The 12,451-nt window shown below is 45.7% G+C and overlaps 1 protein-coding gene across 1 annotated transcript in view; it reads right to left on the reverse strand.

Moving 5' to 3' along the window:
* STAC (SH3 and cysteine rich domain) overlaps nucleotides 1–12,451 on the reverse strand; it is a 439,669-nt gene that overhangs the window by 245,183 nt on the left and 182,035 nt on the right. The gene's annotated exons all lie outside the window — the stretch shown is intronic.

A 12,451-nucleotide genomic window follows, 5' to 3' on the forward strand; every position in this document is an offset into this window, starting at 1 on the left:
CCGGATCCCGGGGTCTCGAGCGGCGTTCCTCGCCCGTGAGTGAAAGGGGGGTTGGTGTGTGGTTTGGGGGGGATGTTGTCCGTGACGCCACCCACGGTTGTGGTGAAGTTGTGACACCACCGCTGCTCTGGACGGGGATCCCGGGAGCGATGACAGGGAGCAGCTTGGTTCTCCCCTCTGTGGGTAGGGGGTTGGTTGTCCCGGGGCCCCGGTGAGGGTTTTAGGGGATGGCAGGTGGGTTACAAGGCCTGGTGAGGTGCAGGGTCGCGGGGGCAGCGCTGTGCCGCATGGCATGGTGGTACTCACTCAGCCAGTAATTCACACAGAGTCTCTGGTCAAACAAACGGCTGGATGGACGGGTCCCACAGGCGGCTGCGGTTGTTCTCCTCCCGGTAGGTTGATGGTGACTGCCTTTCCCTGCAACTGTGTTGTGTTTACGGTTCCAATGGCTTCCCACCAGTAACCCGCTCCCCAGCTTGGATGGATGCTGAGGGAGCCCCTTTTGCCCGCAGGCGCTGGCCCTGGGAACTGTAGCCTTGGCAGTGACTGTGTTTCCCTCTACGGTGTGAGCTGTTGCCTTCAATCGGGTCTTGACTGCTGGGAAACCCCGGAGGTTCCCTTCGCTAACGGATTTGACCGGTTTTACAGCGACTCCTTGCCTGGTCGGGGTCTGTAGGCCCTGCCGAATGGTGCTGGCTTCTCTTCACTCCCCGATCCGCTACCGGCGGGCCACCGCCCATCACCGGTCTGTACGGTTCACTCCAATCAGCCTCTCCTGCAGACAGTCACCACTGTCTGCCAACCTTGCTGTATGTCCGGGCCACACACCCGGACACGGTCAGTCTTCTCTCCTACCACTTCCCTCTCCAAAACTCCAAACTCTACTGACTCCTTTTCCCACCTCCAGGACTGTGAACTCCTCGGTGGGCGGGACCTGGCCCACCCCCTGGTGTGGACATCAGCCCCTGGAGGAAGGCAACAAGGATTTGTGTTTGACTTAGGTGTGCCTAGCCGGGGTGTAGGGTGTGTTGGTGTAGTCAATGAGGAAAAAAGAGGGATTTCTCCGCTCACCTGCTGTTCCGACTGCTGCTCCTAACGGGTGCTTGGGATCCACCGGTAAGTCCTGACCGGTAAGGTACGCCAAGGAAAAAGGAAATTAAGGATCCAGCACGATTTTTCTTATTTAGGTAAAAACATCAAGGCTTTATTTGAAAAGGTTAAAAATGGTAACAATGTGAAGACGTAGATATTGATAACAAAAAAGGGGGGGCTTAACGTGTTTCGGACTTCATTTTTAAAAACATGCGGAGTCCTTAATCATAAGTGAACCCAAGTTATGCTACATAGCTCTCATTCAGTCTATTTGAAGAGCTATGTAGCATAACTTGAGTTCACTTATGATTAAGGACTCCGCATGTTTTTAAAAATGAAGTCCGAAACGCGTTAAGCCCCCCCTTTTTTGTTATCAATATCTAGGTCTTTACATTATTACTATTTTTAACCTTTTCAAATAAAGCCTTGATGTTTTTACCTAAATAAGAAAAATCGTGCTGGATCCTCAATTTCCTTTTTCCTTGGTGTGTTGGTGTAGTACCTGTGATGACCTAGCTTGTCCAGGGCGCCACACTTGCATCCCCAATCACCTTACTTCTGTCTCTGTGGCCTATGTAGTTCACTGTATGGATTATTGCATGCCCACCCATGACTGTTATATTATAGGGGTGACGTGCTTTATGAATACTACTTGGTTATGCTGGCGTATATTCGCACATGCGCTCTGTAATGGCATCACTATGCTTTGTGAATACAGTGTTGTTTACACTAGCGTGTATTGGCGCATGTGCTCTGATAGGGCGTAATCTCATTCTATGAATCACCTTGGACTTACACATTAAGGCCTATTCACTTCAATCATGCTCTTTTGCCAGTACAAAGTAGCGCATACTCTATGCGCATTTCCGGACACTGGGAGGACCACACATCTGCTACATACCGGTATCATTTTTACTTAACTTTTTTTTATATATAGTTTTAGTTTGAAATGCTGAATATGTACCTGTACCTCTATTCCCCTGATGAAGCTGTTATAGTGACATGGGTTGGGCCAGATTGTTGTATGCACTATACTTTACCCTTGGGTTACCATGGAGGGGGTTTATGGTGATGCCTCTAGGCTACTTTGCATATGCGTATGCATTATGTATTAAAATAACTGTTTGAAGGATGTATATCTTTATGCTTTATACTTTATTTATTCATGAGTTGCTTCTTGTGACCCCTTTCTTATTTGTTTATAGGATTTACCAGAATGTGTAGCTTGTCTATTTAATATATCTGTCTTATACAATGGTATTAACTAAATGGTTTCTATATTACATGGATTAGGGTAGTATAGAGAGGCAATATATTATTTATGTTTCTCTGCAGTATGTGTGTTATAGATTTACAGCGCACTCAATACGTCATCTCTCTGTAGTGCAAACATATAACATATATACAACACCACTGCATGCATAGTACATGCACACTCAGCTATGCTGTATATAATAATATAATATTTATTCATTGATATAGCGCTATTAATTCCATAGCACTTTATATACATTGTATATATTCACACAGCTCCACTACACACAAACGCAACTCTGCTACATACACACACACACACACACACACACACACACACAGCGTTGCTACATACATATACCCACAGCTCTCTTATAAATAAACAGTAATCTACATACAGAAATATATTTACAATATGCATATACACAGCTCTGCTACATACACACACAGCTCTGTTATATACATGCATAACTCTGATACATACACACACAGCTTTGCTACTTACACACAGCTCTGCCGCATATCCACACAGCTCTGCTAAATACACACACAGATTTACTACATACGAACAGGTCTGCCACATATATACATAGCTCTGCTGTATACACACACATACACACCAATCTCCTATTTTAACACATAAGTCTGCTAAATACAGATGCATGCACAAGCTCAGCTTTGTAACATATGTGTTGCCCCTGAGGTTTCAGTCGCCACAGGGTCTGCATCTCACTTAAGGTGCGGAGCTCATCTTGGTTTAGTAAGAGATTAATTGCTGGACTTCTCACATTCACAAACCACACACAGTCAGGTGCTTTCCCACGGGGGGATGGCCTGGGGTAGATAGGGGGGTGGCCATCACAAAGCATTGGACTTTCCTGGTCCCTAGGACAACCACCTGGGAGGCGGGAACCACTTGGGGAAAAGGAAGGAGCATCTTCACACATAATCTGTTAGCCCCGGGCCCAGCTTGAGTTGAGGAGCACAGTCAGGACTTCAGTCCAGGCATATTATCTCTACCTTCACACTTCTGGGAGCACTTCAAGACTTGTGACTTGGAGCAGGCTGCTCAGCCCAGGTTCTCTACAGCTACCGGGGATTCTAGGGTCTGCGGCGAGTACAGGAAACACCCGCAGCCCATTCCACATTCCAACCACAGGATTGGAGGGACTCCGACCAAAAAGGACACACAGTGGGAACACCGGCAGTTACTCCCGAACTACCCGGGATCGGCTGGGGCCCATCACGGCAGAGAATGGTACCCTGCGACTGCATTGGAACTGTGAGTAAAAAGACCTGGAACTGCAGCAGCTGACTCTGCCTCTTATTGCTGGCTTCGGCGCCAGCCATCACTACAACCCTCATCATCTTCCCTGGGGCCCGCTGCACCTGTGGGGAGCAGAACCATCTTTTTTGCAACACCATCAGCCATGGGGGACATCACCCGCAGCGGCGGCTAATCCCTGGCCGCGTACCACAGGTGGTGTTACGAGACAAACTATCCCCATCATCTCATCCTCCATCCTCTCTCCCTTTTATTGTACGCCTCGGGGCCTGGAAGCCAGGCAGGGCCACCCATGACATCCCCAGACCCGACATCCCCAGCCCGGCGACGAGTAGAGTTAACCCCTTGCCCCGTGGGTGCTACAATTTGGTATCACGAACAGGATAACGTGCCTGTACTGTGCGCCTTACAGAACTGTGTTGAACCGTGTTTCTTGAAAAGGACAATCACCATTACTTGGGCAGCATGGGAAAAGAATTGGCATGCCATCATGGCCAGAACCCAAAAAGAGCCCAGAAAGAGTGCGTACAGAGGCCCCAATGCTGGAGGTAAGTGCTACCAACCCGGAATGAAAGACCCTGTCGATTAAGATGGAAGACCAGCTTACCCTAGAAACTGCGCCTGTGACACCTGGACTGCTGGACTCAAAGCCTTGCACTTCGGGAGAGGAATGAGCATCACAGTGCTTAGAGGAAGTGCCCCTGTTGAGTGTCGGTGGGGAATGACTTTGTGATCTGTTAAAGTATATCCCCCCGGCTGAGACTTTCACGATGACACCTTTGGCCCACCTCATGATGACACCTTTGGCCCACCTGGGTCCTTGGGGGGCCCAGTGTTGGCAGTTTCATCGCCCACAGCACCGCAACGGGACTGAGAGTGAGGTAATCACGATCCTACCCTTGAGGGGAGGTGTACCGGATTGTAGCCTGAGAGTCGTCCCAGACGGGGAACCTGTTTCTGATCCTGATGGCATCATAATACCGGTTTGCCGAAGGATGTTGCTTGAGTATCCAGAGCTAGGGGGCTGGGACCAGCCCTATGGTACAACCAACAGCCAAGAAAGAGTAAATGTTTCTTTATCCCAAGAATTGTTGTTTATATGTTTCAATTGATTATTCTACTAATTTGAAATGTTTGAAGTACCAGTGTCTCCCATAAAGGGAAGATTGTTAATGGTTTTTTTTTCTTTATGCATATCAAAAATTGCGGTATACTAACTTTGGTTGCAGCCTGGGAGTGCTGCTATTTACCGTGGGGTAATGTGGCGCCCCCTGAGGCTTCAGTCACCACAGGGTACTGCACCTCACATAAGGTGCGGTACTCATCCCGAGTAAGGAAGAGGTTAATTGCTGGTGCTTCTCACATTCACAAACCACCCACAGTCAGGTGCTTTACCACTGGGGGGATGGCCTGGGGTAGATAGAGGGTGGCCATCACGAAGCATTGGACTTTCCTGGTCACTAGGACAACCACCTGGGGGGTGGGCACCACTTGGGGAAAAGGAAGGAGCATTTTCACACATAGTCTGTTAGCCCCAGGCACAGCTTGGGGTGAGGAGCACAGTTGGGACTTTGGTCCAGGCATATTCTCTCTACCTTCACCTTTCTGGGAGTACTGCAAGACCCGTGGCCTGGGTTCTCTATAGCTACCGGGGATTCTAGGGTCTGCGGCGAGTGCAGGAAACACCCGCAGTCCATTCCACATTCCATCCACGAGATTGAAGGGACCCCGACCAGAAAGGACATACAGTGGGGACACCGGCGGTTACCTCCGAACTACCCGGGATCGGCTGGGGCACATCACGGCAGAGACTGGTACCCTGCGGCTGCATTGGAACTGTGAATAAAAAGACCTGGAACCGCAGCAGCTGACTCTGCCTCTTATTGCCAATGCCCCGCGTTTTGGCGACATCCATCACTACAACCCTCATCATCTTTCCCGGGGCCCGCTCCACCTGTGGGGAACAGAACCATCTTTGCTGCGACACCATCAGCCCCAGAGGACATGACCCACAGCGGCAGCTAATCCCTGGCTGCGTACCACAGGTGGCAACACGACACAAACTATCCCCATCATCCAATCCTCCATCAATCCTCCCACGAAGCTGGGCAGGGCCACCCGTGACATCCCCAGACCGACATCACCGGCCCATTGACGAGTAAAGTTAGCCCCTTGCCCCGTGGGTACTACACATACACACAGCTCTCCTACATAAACTCACAGCTCTACAGCAGAAACACACATAGTCCTACGAGATACACACCCAGCTCTACTATATAAATATAAACACACTCAGTTGCACTACACACCTACATATTTGTGTGTGCTAAAGGGTGCATTATATAGTCTATAAAATATGGTACACCTCCACTAATTTTTATATTTTTCAATATAAATAAATTGACTAGGCAAATTGATTATGAATAAAGTAACATTTTTAGGTTCGCCTTCTATACATATCTTATATATCTCCATGATAACACACTACGAATTACAATTCTATTGACTCATTTTTCAATAAGCTGTTATCAGCAACCAGTAAATTTAGCTATGCAGGAGAAAGGTTTACTTTATTGCATACTGTTGCAATTATTTTTAACGTTCAATTAGGTAACTTTTGTTTTACCAGAGATTCATTTTAAAAATATATATTTGTTTAGGCCGTATTTATTTATATAAAATGTAATATGGACTTTCATTTATAATCTGTGATAACCTATGTAAACTATGAAGATAATCTGCATCACATACATTTAGGCTTTCGTTACCCTCTTCAGGAAATAGGAAATTACCATATGGATTTTTTAATTGTGTGCTGAGGCAAAAATGTGTTATGCAAATAAGTAGCATGTAACTTATTTTGCACATCTGATTGCTTATTACTGTGCTGATCAGTCTGCTTAAACATTAAACTCACAGTGGTATATCCAGCACAAATTTCACATATTGAAGCAATTATTTGAATGGCAATTTGCAGCATGTATTCTAATAGACACATTTATCTAAGTGGTAACACTCAGAAAGTCATGAAACTGCTTTTAAAAATTAATGTGTTCCTTGCATAATAAAAAACATTAATGAAACCACCAATACTAATAATATTAATAATGATTACATAGCACCAACATATTCTGCTCCTGGGACAAGGTGATTTTGGATGGGCAACCAACATTCCCCTATTACTTCAAGACTAGAGTAACCAGCTCATTTACATGCACAAAAAACCATGGCGCACAAACACCTGCTGCATAAAAGAAGAAATGTCTACATGTGAAGCATATAAGAAAATCAAATACCACATACGAAAAGGTAACCAAGTTGTCAGTATTACAATAACATAATATGCACTTTGGATGGGTTATCTGCTAAAGTCAGTAAGAGATAATTTTCGAGATTACAGATGAGTGGACCCGTGGAAGATCGGTTAGGCGGGTGCAGCTAGACTTTAGATTAAATTTGGTTTTGGACCCGGACTTGACCTGAACCCCAATGGAAGTCACTGATTGGGCAGTTTAGGTCTCCGCCCACATGCAGCCAGCCATACACAGATCACTTTCAGGGGAGGGTAGACAGGGTTTTTCATTTTTTTTGTACACACTTCATCCAATAATGCTGATTATACCCCCAATGAGAGCCGTTTAAGTGGCTTGCACTGGGCCGAGCACCAAACTTACCAAAGCACAGCGATGCTTGCTGGAGTAGTCAGCATACGTAAAGTCAGGGCCAGCTCCAGGTTTTCCTGGGTCCTGGGCAAACAAAATCTCAGTGCATATATACACACACAGTCATATACACTAATATACACATACACTAATATAGACATCATACATACTTTTGATACTCAAGATTACAGATGAGCAAACCTGAGATTTGGTGTTTCGTGTGCATACAAAACACAGACTTTAAAAAAAAAACAAAAGAAAACAAAAATCCAGACTTTGAATGTTTTATGTACAGTATGCAAACCTTTTATGTGACCATCGCTATGCTCAGGTACGCTCAGTCCTCAGCCCATTAAAAGCTGCTTACAGGGTTTGATCGGCTCACATTGGGGGTAATAGCAGTATCATGGGATGTAGTGTGCAACCCCCCTCGGCATCTGTGCGTTTGAAAAATCAAATGGTGCTCCTTCTCTTCTGAGCCCTGAGTTGATTTCCACAACATATGAGATATCTGCGTACACAGGAAAAATTGCACAATAAATTTTATGGTGCTTTTTTTCCTGATACCCTTGTGAAAAAAAACCTGCCTGTTTGAAGTAACACTTTCGTGGTAACATTTTTTTTTTTTTTATTTTCACAGTTCAACGTTTAAACTTTTGTGAAGCTCTCAGGGGTTCAAAGTGCTCACAAAACATCTAGAAAAATTCTTTGAGGGCTCAAGTTTCCAAAATGGGGTCAACTGTGGTGGAGCTCCATTGTTTAGGCACCTCAGCGGGTCTCCAAACGCAACATGACGTCCGCTAACAATTCCAACCAATTTTTACTGTCAAATGGCACTCCTCTTCTGCGTTCAAACAAATGCTTTCCACCATATATGAGGTATCGGCGTACTCAGGAGAAATTGCACAATATGTTTTAGGGTGTATTTTTTCCTGATACCCTTGTGAAAAAAAGCTGCCTGTTTGAAATAACAGTTTTGTAGTAAAAAAAAATATATATATATATTTTCACGGCTCAACGTTATCAACTGCTGTGAAGCCCCCAGGGGTTCAAGGTGCTCACCAAAAATCTAGATAAATTCCTTGAGGGGTTTAGTTTCCAAAATGGGGTCACTTATGGGGAAGCTGCATTGTTTAGATACCTCAAGGGGTCTCCAAACCTGACATGGCGTTCACTAATGAGTCCAGCTAATTTTGCGCTCAAAAATTCGAATGGCGCTCCTTTACTTCCGAGCCCTGCTGTGCGCTCAAGCAATTGATTTTTACCACATATGGGGTATCGTCGTACTCAGGAAAAAATGCATAATAAATTTTATGGTGCATTTTTTCCTGATATCCTTGTGAAAAAAGCTACCTAATTGAAGCAACAGTTTTGTGGTAATTTTTTTTTTCTTTTCACGGCTCAACGTTATAAACTTCTGTGAAGCCCCCAGGGGTTCAAAGTGATCACCAAACATCTAGAAAATTTATTTGAGGGCTCTAGTTTCAGAAATGGGGTCACTTGTGGGGAAGCTCCATTGTTTAGGCACCTCAGGCCGTCTTCAAACCCGACATGGCGTCCGCTAATGAGTGCAGCTAATTTTGCGTTCAAAAATTCAAATGACACTCCTTACCTTCCAAGCTCTACCTTGAGCCCAAACAATTGATTTTTACCACATATGAGATATCAGCGTACTCAAAAGAAATGGCACAATAAATTGGGTGGAGCATTTTCTCTTTTCTCCCTTGTGAAAATGCAAAATTTTATGGCTAAAAGTAACATTTTTGTGTTAAAAAGTAAAGTTTTCTTTTTTTCCTTCCACATTGCTTTGGTTTCTGTTAAGCACCTGAAAGGTTAATAAACTTCTTGGATGTGGTTTTGAGCAGTGTGAGGGATACATTTTTTAGAATTATTATTATTATTTATTATTATAGCACCATTTATTCCATGCCGCTTTACAAGTGAAAGAGGGTATACATACAACAATCATTAACAGTACAAAACAGACTGGTATAGGCAGAGAGAGGACCCTGCCCGCCAGGGCTCACAGTCTACTGGGAATGGGTGATGGTACAATAGGTGAGGACAGAGCTGGTTGCGCAGTGGTGTACTGGACTGAGGGCTATTGTAGGTTGTAGGCTTGTTGGAAGAGGTGGGTCCTGAGGTTCCTTTTGAAGCTTTCAATGGTAGGGGAGAGTCTGATATGCTGAGGTAGAGCATTCCAGAGTATGGGGGAGGCACGGGAGAAATCTTGTACGCAATTGTGGGAAGAGGAGATAAGAGAGGAGTAGAGAAAGAGATTTTGTGAGGATCTGAGGTTGCGTGCAGGTAGATACCGAGAGACTAGGTCACAGATGTAGGGAGGAGACAGGTTGTGGATGGCTTTGTGTGTCATGGTTAATGTTTTGAACTGGAGTCGTTGGGCAATGGTAAGCCAGTGAAGGGATTGGCAGAGTGGCGAGGCTGGAGAATAGCGAGGGGAGAGGTGGATTGATAGATAGATTGGAGAGGTGCAAGAGTGTTGGAAGGGAGGCTAGAGAGCAGGAGGTTGCAGTAGTCGAGGCGGGAGATGATGAGGGCATGCACTAATGTTTTTGCTGATTCTTGGTTAAGAAAAGCACGGATCCGGGAGATATTTTTGAGCTGTAGTCTGCATGAGGTGAAGAGGGCTTGGATGTGAGGCTTGAAGGATAGAGCAGAGTCGAAGGTTACTCCAAGGCAACAAGCTTGTGAGACTGGGGAGAGTGAGCAATCATCAAGTTTGATGGAAAGGCTTGTTGGACGAGATGAGTGAGGAGGAGGGAAGACAATGAACTCTGTTTTGTCCATGTTAAGTTTTAGGAATCGCGCAGAAAAGAAGGATAAAATAGCAGACAGACATTGTGGAATTTTGGTTAGTAGAGAGGTAATGTCAGGTCCAGAGAGGTAGATCTGTGTGTTATCGGCATTCAGATGATACTGAAAGCCGTGGGACTCTATGAGTTGTCCCAGGCCGAAGGTGTAGATGGAGAACAGTAGGGGTCCAAGAACTGAGCCTTGGGAGACACCGACAGATAGGGGGCGAGATGAGGAAGTGGTGTGAGACACTGAAAGTTCGGTCGGTTAGGCATGAGGAGATCCAAGATAGGGCCAAGTCTGTGATGCCCAGAGATGAGAGAATCTGTAATAGGAGGGAATGGTCTACTGTGTTGAAGGCAGAGGACAGGTCCAGGAGGAGGAGGATAGAGTAGTGTCGCTTGGCTTTGGCAGTTAGTAGATCATTGGTGACTTTGGTTAGGGCAATTTCAGTAGAGTGATGTGGTCGGAACCCAGATTGTAGCTGGTCAAAGAGGGAGCAGGAGGAGAGGTATGAGGACAGTTCAAGATGGACATGCTGTTCCAGTAGTTTTGAGGCATAGGAGAAAGGGGATATGGGGCAATAGTTTGACACAGAGGATGGCTCAAGGGAGGACTTTTTGAGGATGGGTGTAATGGAGGCATGTTTAAAGCATATGTATGTATATGTATGTATGGGAATACATCACTTGTTAGTGATAGGTTGAAGACATGGGTTAGGGCTGGGATGGAAACTGCGGTGATGTTGGGAATGAGGTGCAATGTGAGCGGGTCCAGTGCACAGGTGGTTAGATGTGATCTTGAGAGTAGAGTGGAAAGATTGTTTTCTGTCATGGTGGACAAGCTGGATTTGGAGGAAGAGGGCTGAGTAGCTATGATGAGGGGCCGTGGTGATTGTGGGCAAAATCTTGCTCTGATGTTGTCAATCTTCTGCTTGAAGAAAGAGGCAAAGTCTTCAGCTGAGATGAGAGGAGAGGGAGGTGGTGCTGGAGGACGGAGGAGAGAAGTGAAAGTGTTGAATAGCTGTTTAGGGTTATGAGAGAGAGAGGATATGAGGGATGAGAAGTAGATTTGTTTTGCAGCAGTGAGTGTGGACTTGAAAGTGGTGAGGGACTCTTTATATGCAATGAAGTGCTCAGTGGAATGAGACTTCTTCCATCTGCGCTCAGCAATTCTGGAATGCCCGTCTCAGTTCTTTAGTCTGACTTGTGTGCCAGGGTTGCCTGTTGATTGTGCAAGTTTTGGTGTGTGAGAGGGGGGTAGCTGATTAGAGAGCTGCAGAGATTGTACTGTTGTATAAAGTTGCAGCAGCATCTGCATCGTGTAAAAATGCAATGTCTGTGAGAAGGAGAAGGGACTGAGAAAGTGCGTGTAAATCAAGATGTTTGATATTTCTGCGAGAGTGTGAAAGTTTGTGGAGGGGGGGTGCGTACTTGGAGAAGAGAGGGGAGAGAATGTGAGTAGGTTGTGGTCAGACAGGGGGAGAGGTGAGTTAGAGAGGTTAGATAGGGAACAGAGGCGAGTGAAGATGAGGTCCAGCATGTGGCCATCTTTGTGAGTAGCTGCAGAAGACCATTGGGTGACGCCGAAGGAGGAAGCGAATGTTAGAAGTTTGGAGACAGATGAGTGGGAAGTGTCGATGGGGATATTGAAATCACCCATGATGATGGTGGGGATGTCGGTGGAAAGGAAGTGTAGTAGCCGGGTGGTGAAATGGTCAAAAAAGGCAGTGGCTGGCCCTGGAGGGCGGTAAATGACAGCCAGTTGAAGGTTGGAGGGGGGCGTAGATGCGTACGGAGTGCACCTCAAAAGATGGGAGAGTAACAGAGGGTGGTAGTGGAATTGGTGTAAAGGACCATTGGTCGGACAGGAGCAAACCAACTCCTCCACCATGCTTGTTGCTGGGTCAGGGGGTGTGAGAGAGTTGGAGACCGCCATAAGAAAGTGCAGCAGGAGAGACTGTGTCGGGGGGTGAGCCAGGTTTCAGTGATGGCGAGGAAGGAAAGTTGTGATGAAAAGATCATGAATGTAGGATAGTTTGTAGGAGACAGAGCGAGTGTTCCATAGAGCTAGAATAGTGTCACTTTGGGGTATTTTCTGTCACTTATGCCTCTCAAAGTCACCTCAAATGTGATGTGGTCCCTAAAAAAATGATTTTGTAAATTTTGTAGGAAAAATTAGAAATTGCTGATGAACTTTGACCCCTTCTAACTTCCAAACGAAAAAAAACCCATTGGTTTGAAAATTGCGCTGATGTAAAGTAGAGATATGGGAAATATTATTTAGTAACTATTATGTGTGACATAATTCTCAGATTTATGGCCATAAAATTTCAAAGTTTGAA

The sequence above is a fragment of the Anomaloglossus baeobatrachus genome, chromosome 6, assembly GCF_048569485.1.
Source record: "Anomaloglossus baeobatrachus isolate aAnoBae1 chromosome 6, aAnoBae1.hap1, whole genome shotgun sequence".
Lineage (NCBI taxonomy): Eukaryota > Metazoa > Chordata > Amphibia > Anura > Aromobatidae > Anomaloglossus > Anomaloglossus baeobatrachus.